General features: G+C 44.0%; 1 long non-coding RNA gene across 3 annotated transcripts in view; it reads right to left on the bottom strand.

Annotated features, from left to right (window-relative positions):
* Nucleotides 1-21,328, bottom strand: part of LOC129057709 (uncharacterized) — a 96,826-nt gene extending 75,498 nt beyond the window's left edge. For 2 of the 3 annotated variants that reach the window (XR_010136297.1, XR_010136298.1), the window contains exon 1: nucleotides 21,220-21,328. This is a non-coding gene — a long non-coding RNA (uncharacterized LOC129057709). The remainder of the gene's footprint in view (nucleotides 1-21,219) is intronic. The other variant, XR_008522431.2, reaches the window with a different exon arrangement.
* Between the last annotated feature and the right edge of the window lie 261 nt (nucleotides 21,329-21,589).

Raw genomic sequence — 21,589 nt, 5'->3', positions numbered from 1 at the left:
ATAAAGGCTATTTAGAAACTCCAGGAGTAAAGCAAAAACTAAAATAAAACAAAAACTGTACCAAAAAGAAAAAACAAAGCTGGTTTAAATATAGAGCAGATGGATAGGTGTGAGTGAAAGACTTTTTACCATATAATATTTGTATTATTTTGGATTTTGAGCCATATAAATGCTATGTCTAGTCAAAAAACAATCTGAACCAACTTAAAGGTGGGATGGTTTTGAGAAAGAAGAAACCACATGAACTTTTCACTATGAAATTTCCCTTTTGAGTGGTCCAAAGGATAGAGATATTGAAAAAATAGGCTTTCAGGGAAAAGTGATTTCATGGTTAGAATACTGCATTTGCTGTGTATTAGTTGTTGGCTTTTAGAATTAATTTATTAGAATCCATTAGAATCAATCAATCTTTCCCACTGCTCAGTTTACAACACTTATAGTCATTTTGACTCCTCTTTTTCTCATACTCCACATCCAATTGGTCAGGAAATACCATCAGCTTTAACTGCTTCTGTTTGTTTGAAGCAGAGTCTCACTCTGTTGCCCAGGCCGAAGTGCAACAGTGCGAACTCAGCTCACTACAACCTCTACCTCCAGGGTTCAAGTGATTCTCCTGCTTCAGCCTCCTGAGTAGCTGGGACTACAAGTGTGCGCCACCATGCCTGGCTAATTTTTGTATTTTTAGAAGAGATGGGGTCTCGCCATGTTTTCCAGGCTGGTCTTGAACTCCTGACCTCAAGTGATCCACTCGCCTGGGCCTCCCAAAGTGCTGGGATTACAGGCGTGAGCCACTATGCCTGGCCATTTTTTTTTTTTTTTTTTTGAGACAGGGTCTCACTCTGTTGCCCAGGCTAGAGTGCAGTGGTGCGATCCCAGCTCACGGCAACCTCCCCTTCTCAAGTTCAAGCGATTCTCCTGCTTCAGCCACCTGAATAACTGGGATTACAAATGCACGCCACCACACCTGGCTAATTTTTGTATTTTTAGTAGAGACAGGGTTTCACCATGTTGGTCAGGCTGCTCTCAAATTCCTGACCTCAAGTGATCTGTCCGCTTTGGCCTCCCAAAGTGCTAAAATTACAGGTGTGCGCCACCACACCCGGCCTCACTGTAACTTCTGAATATATCCAGAATCCATTCATTTCTTTCCACCTCCATGGCTATCCCTGACTTCATGCCATTGTCATATTTCACTGGGATTTTTGTAGTAGCGTTCTCAAAGGTCTCCACCTATGGTCCACAACAGTCTCTCCTCGGCACAGCAGCCCAAGTGGCCCTGTTAAAATGCAGTATATCCTGTCACCCAGATGGCCACATGGCTCCACTCAAGCTGCACCCATGTGGTGCACACATATACACACCACATTCACATATGTTCTCCAGTACCCCTCCAACTTTACCTCCTGTTACTCTCCCTCAACCTCACTACATTTCCTTTCAGCTTCTGCAACTAACTAGGCCTGCCCCCTGCTCAGGCCATTATATTTCCTACTCCTTCTGCCCCCAGACACACAAATGGCTCATTCCCTCACTTCCTTCAGGCCACTGTGACTGGGTGTGTGTACAGCTGTGTTCTCATGTGAGTCCTTTCCCTTTCCCTTCTTTGGTTTCTTCCTTAGGATATATTGTCATCTAACACAATAGAGATTTTACCTACTTTTCTCCAACTAGAGGGAAGGCTCTGTGAAGGATGCTTGTCTATTGCATTCACTTCTGTATCCTCGGTGCCTAAAACAGTGCTGGGCACATAGTAGGTGCTCAATAAATATGTATCAAATGAATGAAGGAATGAATGAATCAGCAAATCACTGAAGACAATCTAGTTACAAGACAGAATGAATATGTTACCCAAACTTGAGAATGTTAATCTTATCAATCTTGGCCAAGATAGGGGAATGGAAGAGGTGGAGGTAGAGAAAAGGAGAGAAAGGTTGGGCATAATTAACCTCATGTTAAAACAAGGAGGTCACAAACTACTATCTAAGTGGAACAATAAATGGAAGCCTAAGTGCATTGTTTGAAACTGAAGATGCAGCCAGGGGGGAAACTGAGAAATGTGAGGAGGGGTATGGAACAGTGGGATGAAGGCAGGGCGTATAAGAGAGCTGAGTCTTCTGACACGACAAAGAGTCAACAGGCAACACCTGAGGCTCCTGAATGCTGAACAGTAGTATAAGCAGAATTAGAGACATAGGCATCACCACCTGAAGAACGAAAACCTCTGAGGGGTAGACAATTTCTTAGCCAGATGCAAATACTACTTTTACAAAATCAAATTTCTGGAGTGTTTTCCCTGAGCACCTTATTGCAGGCCATTCCCGCACTGGGTGTGAGGAAAGACATCACTGCTCCCTTTGGGGACCTTTGGGGCACAGGCTAAACAATGACACCTGAGAAAAAGAACAACTAAGACCACAAATCAGTGGCAGCTGCAGTATGGGATGAGTGACCAACTAAGGCATCATGGGAAGCATGTGTTAACCCAGGCCTCACATTCTGACTGCAAAGCTGTCAAGCTGAACTTGCTGATCTCTCCACCTGCCTCTCAGGAAGGCGAGATACTGCCCTCTATCTTTTCTGTAGCGCCTTTCCGTTCCCACCCAGGCTGCAAAAGTTGATTTGTACTTAGTAGCTTGGTAGAATATATTTGATTTGGACAGGCATGGTGGCTTACACCTGTAATTCCAACACTTTAGGAGGCCAAGGTTGGAGGATCACTTGAGGCCAGGAGTTTGAGACCAGCCTGGGCAACATAACAAGACCCCCATCTCTACAAAATAAAATAATTAGCCAGTCATGGTGGTGGGCATCTTTGGTCCCAGCTACTCGAGAGGCTGAGGTGGGAAGATCCCTTGTGCCTAGGAGTTCGGGTCTGCAGTGAGCTGTGATTGTGTCACTGCACTCCAGCCTGGATGACAGAGTGAGACTCTTATATGTATATATAAATATATATAGAGAGTTAAATATAATATATATATTTAAATAGAATATCAGAATCTCAGAAAGAAAACCATAGCTGTGATCTGTACACATCAGTGACAGGTGGTGCTTGCAAAGTGAGAAATAGTTCCTGGAAGGCAAGCCAGTCCTAGGATAACAGACAATTATTTATTTTAATTTTAGGTGTCAAAATGTCCCTTTGACCAAAAACCTCTCTCTCCAGTGGTTGTACCAGGATAATCAAAATTACTATTATTCAAGGTACTGCTATAACTCCTCCTCTTCCTCTTAATGTAGAGGTTCTGAATTTTAACAAAAGACTTATGTGTTAAAGCAATGTCTATGCTGTATTTTCTTTTAATACAGTAAAGCCAGATTCTGGACACAACTCACAGTGGGCAAGCATTAGCACTGGAGACCCCTCTCCTGGCTGTAAACATGGTCCTATGAGCTGCAGTGGCTTCTGCTTCTATGCCAGGTACAGGACCTTTATCAGTATGAGGACCCTGATACCTGGGGCCCAGCCTCCTTTTCGGTACTACCCAGTAACCCCCTCCTCCTTTCCTGCCTTGCTCCTCCTCAAGGTTAGCCAGCAACAGTGCACAAGACCCTTTGTTCTCCCATCGCTGAAACATCTAAGCTTTGATAGCTTGACTTCATCTTAATTCTGGAAGAAATTACTCCCCACCCTCCTTGTCTTATTGCCATTAAAGGCACTTTGCAGTCTCTTCAGTTAATTAAGAATGTTACAAAAGACAGGAAGAGCCCTTGTCCTACAACTGCTTCTGCTTTTCATCCTTCTTTCTCTACAAGTTTTCTGTCGCAGCTCTCTTCTCTTCTTTCAGAAATCTCTTGAAAACTCTCTGTGGGCAACCGGCCCCTCCTAGTCTCTTTTTTTCTTTTCTTTTTGTAATAACACGTTTTATTTCAATGGGGTTTGGGAGGAATACGAAGCAAACTTGGTACTTATTCCACCATCAAGAATTTTTATTTGTTGAGGCCGGGTGCAGTGGCTCATGCCTGTAATCCCAGCATTTTGGGAGGCCGAGGCAGGCAGATCACTTGAGGTCAGGAGCTCAAGACCAGCCTGGCCAATATGGTGAAAACCCATCTCTACTAAAAAAAGATATAAAAATTAGCCAGGCGTGGTGGTGGGCACCTGTAATCCCCGCTACTGGGGAGACTGAGGCACGAGAATCGCTTGAACCTGGGAAGAAGAGGTTGCAGTGAGCCGAGATTGCGCCACTGCACTCTAGCCTGGGGAGACAGAACAATACTGACTCAAAAAAAAAAAAAAAAAAATCTTATTTTTGTTGAAAAGATTTCTTTACGAAAGATTTACAGCCAGGATTCTTTGCAGCAGTCCACTATGTGTGCCATATATATATACACACAAAAGGTAAATATTAGAAAGTTCAATCATCTTATATGTTATAAGGAAAGGTCTGTTTACGGAAAGCCAGAAAAATGATAAAATGCTTAATTACATCTCTTTCTTCAGATACAGTCTCCAAATTATTTCCAGCTTTCATGCATGTTCTTTAATTTTGTTCTTCCCATTCAAATACAAAATATACTGGCTTAAGTTCAATGAACATTAGATTGAAACCAAAAATATATTGCTTTTAGCATTCCTAATACTTTCCATCTTTCCTCCATTATGCTGATTTTAAAATCTTTGTTTCTTGTCACTCTTTTCCCCCCTTTTGGTACTCATTTTTATAAAATAAGAGCAAAATGCAAAAAAGGTATTTAAATAATTGCAAAACTATGCTGGACAAGCAAAGACAGAGACGCTGCCAGAGTTGAGCCATTGATAGGCTAGCAGTGCATGCAGAAATATAAATGTTTATTCACCAGCTAACCAGGGAATGTTTGAATTTAATGTACCATACAAGTGGTGTAGGAGTATCAGTGTAAAAGGTATCAAAGGATAAATTGTACAAAAGTTGAATGTCCCAAACTCAAGGCCAGCTTAAATATTCTGAATCATAGAAATATTTAAGTAATTACTTGACATATATGATAGAGTTTTAAGGAGATACGCACAAAATGAATTAATTGAAAATATTAAGATATACCTTCTATTGAAAATGCCTTTGCAAAAGTGTGACAGTAAGAGAAATCTTACATGGCTAAATCCATCTTGTCTCTAGCCTCACAAGTTGGCTGTCTTTCCTCATTCGTGAGCATGGGCTAAGCTAACTTTGGGAGAAGTTTATAGTTTAAATCATAATAGCCTATTCCCAAAACTAAACCGTTCTTGTAAAACTAATGAAAGGCCATCAGGTTAGGAGGATGAGAGGGGCTTGAATCCTAAATAATTACCAGCTATTATTCCAGATGTCTTAAAATTTGCAACTTCCCCAATTACTCTTGCAGATAACATCATCCTTGTAAAACCTGAGATTGGTCTTTTGAGATGTCTTTTCAGGTTTTTGCATTTCTGACAACCCGATGCCCCCTTCCCCATCCCAACCCACCAATCAATCCTGTGGTCCCCACTCAGGAACTGATTCAGCACAAGAGAACAGCTTCAATTTTCTATGATTTCATCTCTGACCCAACCAATCAGCATGCCCCCATCCTAGCACCCTGCCCACCCAACTATCTTTGAAAAACCCCTAACCTCCAAGACTTCAGGAAGATTGGTTTGAGTGATAACTTCGTCTCCCTTGTGGAGTGGCCAGCCTTGTGTCAATTAAACACTTTCTTTACGGTAATGCCATAGTCTCGTGAGTTGAATTTGTTTGTGCAGCGGGCAGGAAGTTACACCATTAAACATTTATTGAGAATGAGGAAAATACCACTCTAAAATTATAATATAGTTTGTTAAGCACAGGACCTTGCACCCAGTAGGTGCTCAATAAATATTTGCTGTAACTGATTTACTCCAAAGAGGTTATTTAGTGTACCCAGAACTTTTGAGAAACCTACCATAATGTCCAGTCCACTGGCAAAGTGCCTCATTACACCCTCCTCCCTTTTGGAATTACTGATAGAACAGACTCTTTAAGTCTGATAAGAAAGCCTGCTACCTGGAGGCTTCATCTGCATGATAAAAGCTTGGTCTCCACAGGCCCTTATTGTAACCCAGATATTCCTTTCTGTTGATAATAACTCAACCAATTGCCAATGAGAAAATCTTTGAATCGGCCTGAGACTTTGAAGCCCCCGCTTCCAGTTGTTCTGCCTTTCTGGACTGAACCAATGTACATCTTACCTGTATTAATTGATGCCTTATGTCTCTCTAATATGTATAAAACCAAGTTGCGGCCCAACTACCTTGGGCAAGTGTTCTCAGGATCTCCTGAGGCCCGTGGCACAGGCCACTGGTCACTCATATTTGGCTCAGAATAAATATCTTCAAACATTTTACAGAGTTTGACTCTTTTCATTGATAGGCTCTTCTTTGTGAGAAGAGAGCAGCTTCTGCCACATCGAGCAAAATGGCACCCAGGCCAGGACTGGCAGCCACCACTGGAAGCTTCCTGCTGGCAATGGCACCAACTGGTTATTAGTATAGAGACTGCCTCTATAAATGTGGGTCTTCAGTGCCCTTGAGGATGGCTTTTGAACATGAAAAGCTCACACAAAAGTTATTTTTAAAAATTCATATTCAACTTATTAAAGTTAAAAAATAAAAAACCTAGTTATTAAACTTTTACATTCAGATTATGGATTAAAATATTCAGTGTAAGACTCGAGCAAATTTTAATAATCACTCTGAAAAAGCCTTTGATTGTAATGTTTTATATTATTTACAAACTTGGTAAATTAAACTCCTTTAAATATTTCAAATGCATTTATACATTAATGTATTTTCTTTTTTTTTTTTAATTAAGTATTTATTGATCATTCTTGGGTGTTTCTCGGAGAGGGGGATATGGCAGGGTCATAGGATAATAGTGGAGAGAAGGTCAGCAGATAAACACATGAACAAAGGTCTCTGGTTTTCCTAGGCAGAGGTCCCTGCGGCCTTCCGCAGTGTTTGTGTCTCTGGGTACTTGAGATTAGGGAGTGGTGATGACTCTTAAAGAGCATGCTGCCTTCAAGCATCTGTTTAACAAAGCACATCTTGCACCGCCCTTAATCCATTTAACCCTGAGTTGACACAGCACATGTTTCAGAGAGCATGGGGCTGGGGGCAAGGCCATAGATGAACAGCATCCCAAGGCAGAAGAATTTCTCCTCCCAAATGGGGCGGCCGGGCAGAGGTGCTCCTCACTTCCCAGACGGGGCCACCGGGCAGAGGCGCTCCTCACTTCCCAGATGGGGCGGCCGGGCAAAGACGCTCCTCACCTCCCAGACACGGCGCCCGGGCAGAGGCGCTCCTCACCTCCCAGACGGGGCGGCCGGGCAGAGGCGCTCCTCACCTCCCAGACGGGGCGGCCGGGCAGAGGCGCTCCTCACCTCCCAGACGGGGCGGCCGGGCAGGGGCGCTCCTCACCTCCCAGACGGGGCGGCCGGGCAGGGGCGCTCCTCACCTCCCAGACGGGGCGGCCGGGCAGGGGCGCTCCTCACTTCCCAGAAAGGGCAGCCAGGCAGAGGCGCTCCTCACTTCCTCCCAGACCGGGTGGCGGCCGGGCAGAGGCGCTCCTCACTTCCTAGAAGGGGCAGCTGGGCAGAGGCCCTCCTCGCTTCCCAGATTGGGCGGCCAGGCAGAGGCGCTCCTCACTTCCTCCCAGACAGGGTGGTGGCCAGGCAGAGGCGCTCCTCACCTCCCAGATGGGGCGGCCGGGCAGAGGTGCTCCTCGCTTCCCTCCCGGATGGAGCGGCCGGGCAGAGGCGCTCCTCACTTCCTAGACGTTGGGCGGCCGGGCAGAGGCACTCATCACCTCCCAGACGGGGCGGCCGGGCAGAGGTGCTCCTCACTTTCTCCCAGACAGGGTGGCGGCCGGGCAGAGGCGCTCCTCACCTCCCAGACAGGGAGGCCGGGCAGAGGCGCTCCTCGCTTCCCAGACGGGGCGGCCAGGTAGAGGCGCTCCTCACTTCCCAGATTGGGCGGCCGGGCAGAGGCGCTCCTCACTTCCTCCCAGACGGGGTGGCGGCCAGGCAGAGGCGCTCCTCACCTCCCAGACGGGTCAGCCAGGCAGAGGCGCTCCTCACTTCCTCCCAGACGGGGTGGCGGCCGGGCAGAGGCGCTCCTCACTTCCCAGACGGGGCAGCCAGGCAGAGGCGCTCCTCCCTTCCCAGACGGGGCGGCCGGGCAGAGGCGCTCCTCACTTCCTCCCAGAGGGGGTGGCGGCCAGGCAGCGGCGCTCCTCACCTCCCAGACAGGGCGGCCGGGCAGAGGTGCTCCTCGCTTCCCAGACAGGGCGGCCAGGTAGAGGTGCTCCTCACTTCCCAGATTGGGCGGCCAGGCAGAGGCGCTCCTCACTTCTCCCAGACAGGGTGGCGGCCAGGCAGAGGCGCTCCTCACCTCCCAGACGGGGCAGCCTGGCAGAGGCTCTCCTCACTTCCCAGACGGGGTGGCAGGGCAGAGGCGCTCCTCACTTCCTCCCAGACGGGGTGGCGGCCGGGCAGAGGCGCTCCTCACCTCCCAGACGGGGCGGCCAGGCAGAGGCGCTCCTCACTTCCTAGACTGGGTGGCGGCTGGGCAGAGGCTGTAATCTTAGCACTTTGGGAGGCCAAGGCAGGTGGCTGGGAGGTGGAGGTTGTAGCGAGCCGAGCCGAGATCACACCACTGCACTCCAGCCTGGGCAACATTGAGCATTGAGTGAGCGAGACTCCGTCTGCAGTCCCAGAACCTCGGGAGGCTGAGGCGGGCAGATCACTCGAGGCCAGGAGCTGGAGACCAGCCCGGTCAACACGGCGAAACCCCATCTCCACCAAAAATACAAAAACCAGTCAGGTGTGGCGGCGCGCGCCTGCAATCCCACGCACTCGGGAGGCAGGAGAATCACAGGAGCCCGAGGCAGGGAGGTTGCAGCGAGCTGAGATCACGGCAGTACAGTCCAGCTTTGGCAACAGAGGGAGACCTAAGAAAGAAGGAGAGGGAGACCGAAGAGGGGAGAGGGAGAGGGAGAGGGAGACCTAAGAGGGGAGACGAGGGGAGAGGGGAGAGGGGAGACGGGAGAGGGGAGAGGGGAGAGGGGAGACGGAGTATTTTCTTTTAAGAGCTGTAATTCTTTCACTAGAAAATAGACCTTCCCAAGACTTAAGTCTTACAAATTTTATAATAAATTAAACTTATGGTGAATCTTATCTTTTTTTGACTGTTACGATATTATTAACAAACAGTAAAATTTCAACCTAAAATTACACGTCTAAATTATTCCTCAGTTGTATATTTTTATTAGACCCATAAGGTTAATCTGTGAAATACTCTGAAGTCCCTAATTCTCTTAAACATGACTAGTACTTAAAATACAAAATGTACACATTATTTCTAATATTTTAATTAGCTATATTTTATATCTATACATAATTATAAATCTCTATTTCTAACCTACTAAAGAAACAAATATCCTAAACAATTTTGGGCTTTCCCTTCCCTTCCCTGTAAATTTTAGCAGAGTTTTTCATGGACTAGAGATAGTGGCTAAGGTTTGAGAGCTAGAGCTACAGGCTCCAGGATGATTTTTCTCATGGCCCCAACTGACATTCAGAGCCTCTTTGCCTAGTCCTATCTCTAAACCTTCAAGAAGGTTACATATTACCTAATTCTCCAATCTACCTGGAAAGTCTATTGCATTTTGCATTTTTTTCAGTTCTTCAGATATTTAGATGTCTTGCTGGCAAGTCTAAAGACCTGTGGACTTCATTGACTTGTTTTCTTGTGTTTCCAATCTGACAGACTCACATTGTATACAATTTATTAAAATAATATCTGATTGAATTCTGGCTCTATCTCAAGGTTTGGTCTGACTGTCGTTATAATTTCCAATGACATTCTACTGACCACCTCCAGGAAAAGGAAACAAAGAGTCAGAGAATAGTATTACAAAGACACCAGTAGGAAAAAGAGGAGTCCAAAGGCTGTATGTAATCATGCAGGATCTGAAATTTTTGTTTAATTTTCACCAAACATGAAAATTAGATCTAATGTATATCTTGGATTGGATCCTAGATGGGAGCAGAGAGCGGTTGGAGGGGGGCGGGGGGCGGGTGGTAAAGCGATGGAGGTTGGGAGATATTGGCATAAAGAACATGAGGACACTGGCAAATTCTTAATACAGATTGTATGTTAGATAGTAGTATTATAACGATGTTAAATTGTTTTAATTAGATACTTTTATTGTGCTTAATAGGAAAATGTTCTTGTACTTAGCAAATGCACACTGAAGCATTTGGGGATAAAAGTGTAGTTGCCCTTTCAGTTCTTCCTGCCCACTGCACAGACAAAACCAACACACTGAGACCATGGTATCGTGGTAAAGAAAGAGTTTAACCCTAGGTTAGCTGCATGGAAGACAGAGTTTATTACTCTAATCAGTCTCCTCAAGAACTCAGAGGCTAGGGTTTTTATGGATAATTTAGTGGGTAGGGGGCCCCCTAAATCAGGAGTAGGTGCTGCTGATTGGTTGGGGATGAAATCATAGAGGTGTGGAAAATGGTCCTCGTGCGCTGAGTCTGCCTCTGGGTGAGGGCCACAGCACCAGTGGAGTCATGAGTCTGGGCGGGGTCAGTGGGTTGCCAGAATGCAAAAATCTAAAACACATCTCAAAAGGTCAATCTTAGGTTCTACAATAGTGAAGTTATCTATAGAGGCAATTGAGGAAGTCACAAATCTTGTGACCTCTGGCCACATGACTTCTGGGAAGTAATGGATTATATAAATTATGCCTACATTTTAGCAGAATTCAGGCCTCTCTCATAATCCTAATCCTGCGGCTTTTCATTGGTTTTACAAAGGTGGGTTTTGGTCCCTGAACAAGGAGTGGGTTAATTTTAGGGAGGGACTATTATCATCTTTGCTTCAAAGTTAAATTATAAACAAAATTCTTCCTATGGTTAGCTTGGCCTATGCCCAGAAAGGGGTGAGGACAGCCAGCCTGAGAGGCTAGAAGCAAGATGGAGGCAGCCATGCTAGACTTCTCTCACTGTCATCATCTTTGCAAAGGTGGTTTCAAAAGAGCATTATGCACAACTCTCAAGTGGTTCAGGAAAAATGACGCATACATATGGAAATAGTGGTGAAGCAAATGTGGCAAAACATTAATAGTTGCTCAGTTTATACAATTTATAGAACTGACCGAGAGGATAAGAGCTAATTTTTATTTCTCCATTATTATATTAAAGATAACTCTCTAGCAGGGTAAGTCAAACAAATATTTGAATGAAGCATTAATGATTCTATCACCTGAATACTAGACATCAGCTAGAATCCCCATCTAGAGGTTTTCAACTTTTTTTTTGTAACCCCTAACATACAATATTAGGACTCAGCACAAATTTACACAGAGAGAAGTGGCAGAAAGCTCATAATCCCCAGGCCTTCATCTATCCACAGAGAGGCTTGCAATGGTGGCACAGCTGGACCACATACCCTGGGTCAGTTTCCAGCAGAGAATCTTCTCCCTTTCCCCAGCCCCTCCAAGCTCAATCCTCTATCTGTTTATAGGGACAAGTGTCAGGGAACATTTCTGTGAGTGTGTAACAATGGAAGTTCCCTGGTAGAGAAGTGGCCTTGTGAGAAAAGAGCTCTAGGCCAGGTGCGGTGGCTCATGCCTGTAATCCCAGCACTTTGGGAGGCTGATGTGGGTGGATCACTTGCGGTCAGGAGTTCAAGACCAGCTTGGCCAACATGCTGAAACCCCACCTCTACTAAAAATACAAAAATTAGCCAGGCATGGTGGCATGCACATGTAATCCCAGCTACTTGGGAGGGAGATAGGAGAATCGCTTAAACCCAGGAGGTGGAGGTTGCAGTGAGCTGAGATGGTGCCACCGCACTCCAGTCTGGGCAACAGAGTGAGACTCTGTCTCAAAAAAAAAAAAAAAGAGAGAGAGAGAGAGAAAGGAGCTCTAGAGCTCAGCACTTAATCGCAGTCTGCTTTTCCACCAAGTTAATTCAGACCTGCTGAGCCTATTGTCTCCTCAGTTACCAAAATTGGAAAGAAGTCAGTCTCCAGGGCTATCTGGATTTCTCTTTGCTCACACAATGCACAGCTAAAGGCTGTGTTTTCTGATACCATTTGTATCTTGGTATAGCCATACAGCTGAGCTGAAGTGATTGATTTTGAGCAGAAGTGACATTTACCCCCTGATGTCTTTCAAAGGAAGCTGCTTGCCCCCATCTTGGTTTCTATTCCTTTGCATACAATGGAATAAAGATGCAGTGACCATGAGCTAGCTTCAACTAAGCGGATGAGGACAACACCCAGAAGAAAGAGGAGCAACCAGATAGAAAGGACCTGGGTATCTGCATGGCTGCATGAAACAGAGATGCCTACAAGCTCAGACTCGCATGGAAGTGAAATTAATCTATCATTATCTAAGTCTCCACTATTGGATCTCTGTTAAAGCATTAAATCAATATCCTAACTGATATGACACATGTACACATTACTGAAAGAAAAGTTTCACAAAAAAATTATCTATTCTTGTAATTTGAAACGCTTCTGTCATTTTCTATTCTAGTCTATTTCTTTTTTAAAAAATACTGATCTCAGCTGGGCACAGTGGCTCACACCAGTAATCCCAGCACTTTGGGAGGCTGAGGCGGGCAGATCACTTGAGGATGGGAGTTGGAGATCAGGCTGGCCAGCATAGCAAAATATCATCTCTATTAAAAATACAAAAAGTAGCTGGGTATCATAGCACATGCCTGTAACCCCAGCTATTCTGGAGACTGAGGCATGAGAATCACTTAAACTCAGTAGGCAGAGGTTACAGTGAGCCGAGATCCCATCACTGCACTCCAGCCTGGGTGACAGAGCAAGACTTTGTCACAAAAAATAAAAAATGCTGATCTCAATTTATTTTATTTTATTTTATTATTATTTTTTTGAGACGGAGTCTTGCTCTGTTGCCCAGGCTGGAGTGCAATGGCGTGATCTTGGCTCATTGCAACCTCTGCCTCCCAGGTTCAAGTGATTCTCCTGCCTCAGCCTCCCAAGGAGCTAGGATTACAGGTGCGTGCCACCACGCCCAGGTAATTTTTGTATTTTCAGTAGAGGCGGGGTTTCACCATGTTGGCCAGGCTGGTCTCAAAATCCTGACCTCCGGTGATCCACCCGCCTCAGCCTCCCAAAGTGCTGGGATTACAGGCTTGAGCCACCGTGCCCAGCCCTCAATTTATTAAATTGATTTCATTACCCACTAATGAGCGTAAAGACCACGAAGTTGAGTGACATAAAATTGCTGTTTTTATATTTTAGAAATACTCAAATATTGACAATTTCACAGTTGAATCAAATCGATGTCTATGAATCAGACAAATAGCTCTTGCATTCTACAAGTTTATAGTCTCAAATGGACAATAACAACAAGTTAACGAATGTGTCCATATAAGTGATTCTACAATTCCTAGGCAGTGGACCTATATGTATCGTGTATACATACACACACAGACTTGTGTGCACACACAGGGGAAGAAGTTTGTTAGTATAAGAGTGTTCATTATCCGGAGGTTGCTTGGTAAAGCAAAAGTAATCAAAACCTGGAAATAGTCACTAATAAAGTGACCACTTATAAAATTAGTTCCTATTCCAAACAGCCTTCCTTTTGTACTAATAATGCCTAACCTTTCTTGGTCAGTATCTTACATGTTGTTAGATATAAATTTGACAATACATTGCAGATATGATGGAAATCAATGGCAAAGTGAAGTGGCAGTCTTATAGATGATACAAAACTCCATCAACTGAAATAAAATGAAAAACAACTACCTGAAACACAAGCAAGTAGCAACTGATACAATCAATTGCTTGTTAAAGCAAGTAGCAATTGATACAATCCACAAAGATAGTAACAAAATAAGCCTTTTAAAATATAAGAGAAATCCTTGGAATACTGCTGAGAAATAAAAAGAAATGAGCTACAAATGCTCAACAACATAGATATATCTCACATACATTATGCTCAGTGAATGAAGCCTAACACAAGAAAGCTATATTTTGCATGAATCCATTTATTTGCAATTTGCAATTCAAGAATAGGAAAAATTAACCTATGGTGATAGGAATCAGATCAGTGATTGCTTGGTGCTGACTGAGAAGGTGCAACAAGGAGCTTCCTGGAATGATGGAAGTGTTCTGTCTCAACATGAATTCCTGAAAACTGATTGGTATATTTAAGATCTGAGCATTTCACTGTATATACATTATATCTCAATTAAAATTTTGTTTATTTTTAGCATACCAAGAGAGAAAGAGAAGTACTTAGAAAAATTCATAAAACTTCAAATATTTTTGCAAAAGATAACCCTTTTTCATGGTTATACTGTGAAAGTCGAATAGAAATTGATCTAAGTTATATCATACCATCAAACAATTTTCTGACAAAAATTTTGTCAGGAACACACTCTTCCAAATGAGAAACACTTGGTTCATTCTTTGCTCTAATAATTACAATAATTATAATTATAAATGACATTTTATGAAATGTATATTAAGATACACTTAAAATTTTTCTCTTTTTAAAGATAAATTCTCAATCAAATTTTGATGCTTATCTTAAGTAGATTCAACTTAAGATTCATGTATTCAACAAATATTTATCAAGAGCTTATAATGTACCAGGCATTGTTCTAAGTGCTTGCGATGTATCAGTGAACAAAACAGACAAGGAGCCCTGCCAGTGTGGAGCATACATTCTCACAGGGGAACAAACAACATACATTCTCACAGGAGAAACAAACAACATAAAATAGATGTGTAAAATAAGAAAACAGAGGGGAATGAGAGGGATGGGAGTGTGATGTGGGCAGGCACTGAGATTTCAGGAATGGCTTGAGTGAAATGAGGTTAGGAAAGTGACTGTCTGGGGGAGGCATATTCTAGGCAGAGGGAACAGCTAGAGCCAAAGCCCTGAGAGATGGGAGTGTGCTTGGCATGTTCAAGAAACAGAAAGGAGGCCAGCATGGCTGGAGCAGGGTGAGCTTCAGGGGCAAACAGAAGAAGGGTCCAAGAGGGACCAGAGGCCACATCATGTGAGGATTTTTTGGCCTTTTCCAGGTATAGATTCTTCAAACTTCCTATCCAATTAGCCTTGGGAGATGTGTGTGTGTGTGCGTGTGTGGGTGCACATGTGCATGTGTGCAAATCCCTTTCCCTTCTCGTTAGATACATTACCTTGATGTCCTGCAGTCACCTTAAATCAATGTGTGTGAAACAGAATTCTCCAACATTCAGAGCTATCCTTCCTCCTCTACTTTCCCTCTCTGTTAAGAGCATAAACTTCTACCCAACTAAACAAGCTAGAATCTTTCTTCTCTCTCACTCCCCAGAGTCCTGCCAATTCTTCCCGCACCTGACTCCTGAACTCACCAGCTCTTCCCCATCCCCACTGCCTCTGCCACTGTCATCTCCTGCCTGGCCTCCTGCCACAACTTTTTACAGCCATCTGCCTCCAGTTTCTCCCTTCTCAGCTGTCAAACTGACTTCTCCCAAACCTCAGTTTGATTCCATAACTCCCCTGCTTAAAACCCTTTGTGGCTCCTCATGGCCATGGGACAAAGCCCTCACTCATTAGGGTGGCTCCCAGGCCCTTCTCCATCTGACTGACCACCTTTGTGGTCTCATCTCCATCATCCCAGACACCAGCCACCCTAGACAATCACCATCTCGGGGAAACACTTTGCATTTTTATGCCTTCATGGATGCTATTTCTAAATCTTGAAAACCCCCCTAACCCCTGTGATCATTTGTGCATCCTTCAAGATCAGGCTCAAGGGAACCAAACTGTGACTCCCTCTCCTCCCCTAACATTCCTAGCCAGTTAGTCCGCGCCACCAGCACACTTGCACATGCCTCTGTTCTTGCCCTTACTATTGTGAGTGTAACCACATTTCACCACTGTATGCCCTCCCCTGCTAATACAGGCCTCAAGCCTTTGCTGTCTCCCTGCGTGTTCCTACTACACCACACCCGTATTTCTAGCACTCCCCAGGAGCTCAAACAAAGCTCAAGTCCAGCTGATGACACTGAGGGTCTGAGGTTTGTTTTATTCCACTTTTCCTGCTGCAATGAGTACAATCCTTCCATGAGCACAATCATGTATGTGTGGGGTGGCAGAATTGGAACTTGAACAAATTCCCAAGTCTTGAGTTCTACTCTCAAGATGCAGATGTAGATCTATATTTATGTATGCATTTATGTATATTCAAAGTTAAAAAAACTCTTAAGATATATATGCTGCATAGATATGTATAAATATATATTAATGTATTCTAGAGGGATTCTATAGCTTACATGTGTATATACCCACATATATAAAAGGAAAGTTCCATGCTTAGAAGGTTGTTTATATATGATAACACTTCTGCCAATAGATATTTATAGCTATTGTTACCACTGCATTAATATGTAACTACGTATTTATTGCCATATGAATATACCATAATTTTGTGATCTCAGTCACTACTACTAATCAGTGACTACTAATATATCTAGATATATAATTTTAGAGTTCCAGTAACAACTAGTAATCTAAAAATTGCCAATCATTCTATCTCTAGACACCAAGTATCCAAAGGAAAATTTGCTTTTCAAACAAATTGTGTTTCTGTCTCCCCAGTGGAACAGAAATTTCTCTCATTGTCTCAGCAGACTCAGGTCCCCTGTCCAGCTCCTTTCTTTGAAGTGATGACACCCGTGTTCACTAGTGGGGAGATCTTTTGCTCATTTCCCCCAGGGTCCTAAGAGATAAGAGGTCATGCCAGTGCTGGACCAGTTTCCTGCAAGGCTCCACAGTATCCAGGAGGGGCCTATGGGGAGGAGGGCAGCGGCCTGAGGCACCTCCTCACACCTCCACTTCTGCTGTTGTCAGAGAGCTTCCTGGCTTCCTTTTGTGATCAGCTGGTCCTGGAAAGGCTGCAGCAGATGGCTGATTACCATAATGCGCAGAGCTTTAGAGGGTCCTGGGTGCAAACCCAGGCGTGACCAAGCCAAGAGCAGCTGCATCTAATGCAGCATGTGGAGCCAACATTAGGCTTTACCCACACACCCATTCTGACCTTTCCAATGAGAAGCTGATCGCGCAGTTCAGAACAGATGGCCAAGAGAAACACTAGGGAAAAGCCCTCCCAACCAGCTGTAGTGTCCCTTTTCCAGCCTCCTAACCTAACAGCTTCAGAACTGACATGAAGCTCATTATCTCCATTGTGTCTTTCTCCAAGGCGTTTATTCTCAGGGCAAGCACAAGCCCTGGCAGTTCCATTCTTAGCAGTCCTAGCTATAGGGAAACTTGGTTTCTAAACCAAACAATGCTTGCAGCGGGTAAGAGTCTGCCACACCCTATCTGGCACCTGACCTTGGCAATCGTCTCTCCCCACAGGTAAACTCCAGGACCCCCACCAGCTGAACTGGCCCTCCTGGTTGTCACTAAAATGACTTTGAACTTGGAGGGATGAAAGAAGCTCTTGCCCATACTAGGGATTTAACATCAAATCATATTACCTGCTCAGCTGGTGTTTAGAGCTGAAAAAGAAATATATTATTGTAGCAGAGTAAATAATTGTTTTTAGAAAATCAGGATTCCTTTTAAAGAAGAAACAAAATGTTTGCTTAGGATAACCCCTTGACATTTGTCAGTGGGTGGTCTGGATAAAATTACAAAGGAGGCCCACATACTATAGTTGTAAGTGTTTAAAAGTATAAATAATTTAACAAACGGTTAAAATTCTTAACAACCTCAAAGGCCAGGTTTGAATTTGGACTGCATGAACTCCTCAGAGTTCTGAGTCAGAACATGGTGTCCTGCCGGGAGCTCCTGGCCCTGGAATCCCCGCCTCCCTGTTTTCTTCCCCAATTCCAACCCACACAGAGGGAGCCTCTTGCACACATGTGAGGACACCCCATCCTTCACAGCCAGGCTCTGAACACACTTCTGCCCACTGCAGCCACTTGGCTTAGGAGGCTGCCCACAGGCACTGAGGATTGGGAAAGAGGGTAGAGCAGGCCCTGGCAGTAGGCCCAGACCATTCTAGCAGGAAAGTGTGGGGTCCTGGGTACCTGGAAGGTGGTCTAGAACAGTGATCAGAAACTACAGTCCCTGGGCCAAATCTGGCCCATTGCCTATTCTTATCAATAAAGTTTTATTGGCAGATAGCCATGCCCATTTATTTTTATATTATCTAGGGCTGTTTTCACGCTATAATGGGATAATTAAATAATTGCAATAGAGACCGTAGGGCCACAAAGCCTAAAATATTACTCTCTGGTCTAGAAGGTGGGGAGGAAGGTAAGCTCTGGGCAGGCAAACTCAAAGCATCCTTGGCCAGCTGGATGCCTCAGCATATAGGCATGGGCACAGCTGGAGGACAGCCAGAGCAGCCTCCTCTAGAGCACAGTGCCCAGAGCTAGGGCCCCTCTTCTCTGGGTCTAAGGGTAGTACTGCTTCTGGATAAGCCTCTTGTGGTAGAAAAGTGCCTCAAACCTGGAAGGCATGAGAAATTAACAGCAATTTTGTTGTTAGCAGAGAAGGGAGGGGATTGAGCATCATGCCAGAGTAGTAAAGAACTTTTAAAAACAAGAATAACATATTCTTACCGTGAGTTACATGCACTGCTGCAATGTAATCCCTTTGTCACCCCAAGTCTTCAGTAAGGTCTGCTATAAACACAATAGCTTTGTACCGGCCAGGCGAGGTGGCTTCTGCCAGTAATCCCAGCACTTGGAGAGGCTGAGGTGGGCAGAGCACCTAAGGTCAGGAGTTCAAGACCAGCCTGGCCAACATGGCAAAACTCCGTCTCTACTAAAAATACAAAAATTAGCCAGGCATGGTGGTGCATGCCTGTAATCCCCACTAATCAGGAGGCTGAGGCAAGAGAATTGCTTGAACCTGAGAGGCAGAGGTTACAATGAGCCGAGATTGCACCACTGCACTCCAGCCTGGGTGACAGAAGAAGACTGCGTCTCAAAAAAAAAAAAAAAAAAAAAAAAAAATGGCTTTGTACAACTCAGTGGTGGTAGGTAGGTGATAGGAACCAAGGACAGGGGCTGGTTGCAAGTCTTACAGTAACAGAGGCAGTATGTCTGGAGTGGCAAAATAATCCCCAAACAATTAATTCTGCAGAGGCAAAAAATGGGAACTAAAATTGACTATGAATTTGCCTTTGGGATTTTACCAGAAAAATTGAGGAAGACACTGAACTTTAAGCAAATTGAGGAATGAGTCAATCTTGTGCAGCTGTAAAGGGCAGGGTGACTGCAGTAACATTATAGCATACATTTTAATACTTAGATATTAAAAAATACACCTTTCTAAAACATGTCTAAAATATGTCTATTTTACATATTAAAAGTACAAATCCTTTTAAAAATATGTAATCTGTATCTGACAACTGGACCTCCAGTTTATTCTCCCAGAGTTTGATCCTTGCTTTGGGGACCCATCCAAAACTCTGATCCTCTCCATCCACGGACCTGCCTGGCTCTTTCTAGACCAAGATCCTGCTACAAGATGGTAATTTCAGAGGTGACACAGCTACCTGCTCCCTGGCTCCTCACCATCAGTAGTCCCTGGATTGCCCTGGCTGTATTTGACTAGGATCCATGTCTCATACCATCATTTCTCCAGTAATTCACACAGTCCCTAGCAGATAGTATGCACTTAATAAGTGTTAGGTGAACTGACTTGAACAGAATTCACTCCTCCCCACTTATAATAATACAACACAATTCCAATCTGGTCTAGCTGTGTCTGCTTTCTTAGAGGCCTTCTTCTGGCCCCCGGCCTGCCTCACTTTGCATATCTACTGCTGTCAACACTTCCTGCTAAAAGGCCTCCATCCAAAGGGTTAACTGGACCCTATTATTCACCGAGAATAAAGCCTGCATGTATCATGTCCCTTGGGACTCCACCCCTTTAGGCTATGCACCTATCCCAGTGCCAGGGGTTTCCTGGAGCACTGCAGCCCGTTCCCTGTTTTCTACCACTCCGTCACAGTGAGCTATTCTTTGCGGTGGACTTCTTTCCCACCTGGCAGTGGCCGGCTCCCTGGCATTTACTTCCCCTGATGCTGGTGCTCACCCAGTTTTAGTTTTAGGCTGGCTCCAGGCTATGGGTCCTGCTCCTCAGTCCTAGGCCTAATAATTTCCATTTCTTCCTCGGCTGTCCTCAGTGAGTATGATTTAAAAAGTTCCACTGGGGGCCGGGTGCGGTGGCTCACGCCTCTAATCCCAGCACTTTGGGAGGCTGAGGCAGGTGGATCACTTGAGGTCAGGAGTTCAAGATCAGCCTGGACAACATGGTGAAATCCCGTCTCCACTAAAATACAAAAATTACCTGGGTGTGGTGGTATGTGCCTGTAATCCCAGCTACTAGGGAGACTGAGGCAGGAGAATCGCTTGAACTCAGGAGGCGGAGGTTGCAGTGAGCTGAGATCACGCCACTGTACTCCAGCCTGGGTGACAGAGTGCAATTCTGTCTCAAAAAAAAAAAAGTTCCACTGGATAAATGCCATTGTTTCAGGACCTCATTCTTTAAAAAAAAAAAAAAAAAAAAAAAAAAAAATTAGTTATTTTTTGATACGAAAGAAAATAATCTAAGTGACTTTATATTTTGTGCATATATGTTGGTTTCATATGTGACAAAACAATCATTCATGATTACTTAGATAGTTGTATGCTAAGATCCTTCCCAATCAAATTATTATTTCTTAAAAATCTAACATCCATTCTATCACAAGAATCTAAAAGTATTGGTCTTCTTCATTGCACAAAATGAATTTCATCTGGTCTCTACGTCTAGACCTTCCAACTTCTTGAAAAGTCTCATGGAATGTCATCAACTTGTTCATATTTTTAGGGGTCTAAACTAGACACTGACCAAATTGTCAAACCTAAAAGCTATGTGTGGAGTGAAAAAAAAAATTGTATCACACCAAAAGTGTGTTTAATTGCTTTACCTTAGGGTGATTGGAATTTCAGTACATAAGCATAACTTTTATGCAATCTTGGTTGCATATTTAAATGTTTGTGAAGGTTTTTTCAAAATACAAATTCTGAGGCCCCATCCTAGGAAAATTGAATAAGAACCTCTAAGAGTAGGGCCTGGGCATTTGATTTTTAAAAGCTCCACAGTAGATCTCAATGGGAAGGTAAAATACAAATAGGTGAAAAGAAAAACATATGGATACACAACTTAGTCATGGCATTCAGCTTTACTTACCTTAAAAATTAAGTCAGGCTTTCCCCCTCAGCTTCTCAGTGAGTCACACCAAAATCAGTCAGTTGTTCTCTTTTTGTTCCTGGTTTTTGACCAAAGCAAGGTCCTTTCTGGCTTATCTCTGGTAAAACCTCTGACTTGAAATGGAAACTGCTCACTTCCTATATCACATTGTTATGTAGCTGTGAAATGGTTTTAAACATTTACATAGTTTTCTATGTGAGTGACATATGTTTTACTGTGACAAAAACATGTAGTATAATTCCCACCCCTTTGAGAATGTTACATCATAGCTTATCAGACCACATATGTGAGCTATTGGCTTCAACAACTAGACTCCAAAACACATATAAACCCAAGATTTTGACAGACA

This window comes from Pongo abelii, chromosome 12 (genome assembly GCF_028885655.2).
Source record: "Pongo abelii isolate AG06213 chromosome 12, NHGRI_mPonAbe1-v2.0_pri, whole genome shotgun sequence".
NCBI classification, from domain to species: Eukaryota; Metazoa; Chordata; class Mammalia; order Primates; family Hominidae; genus Pongo; species Pongo abelii.
The sequence above is the reverse complement of the archived record's forward strand: the minus strand, read 5'-3'. Positions and strand labels throughout refer to the sequence as shown.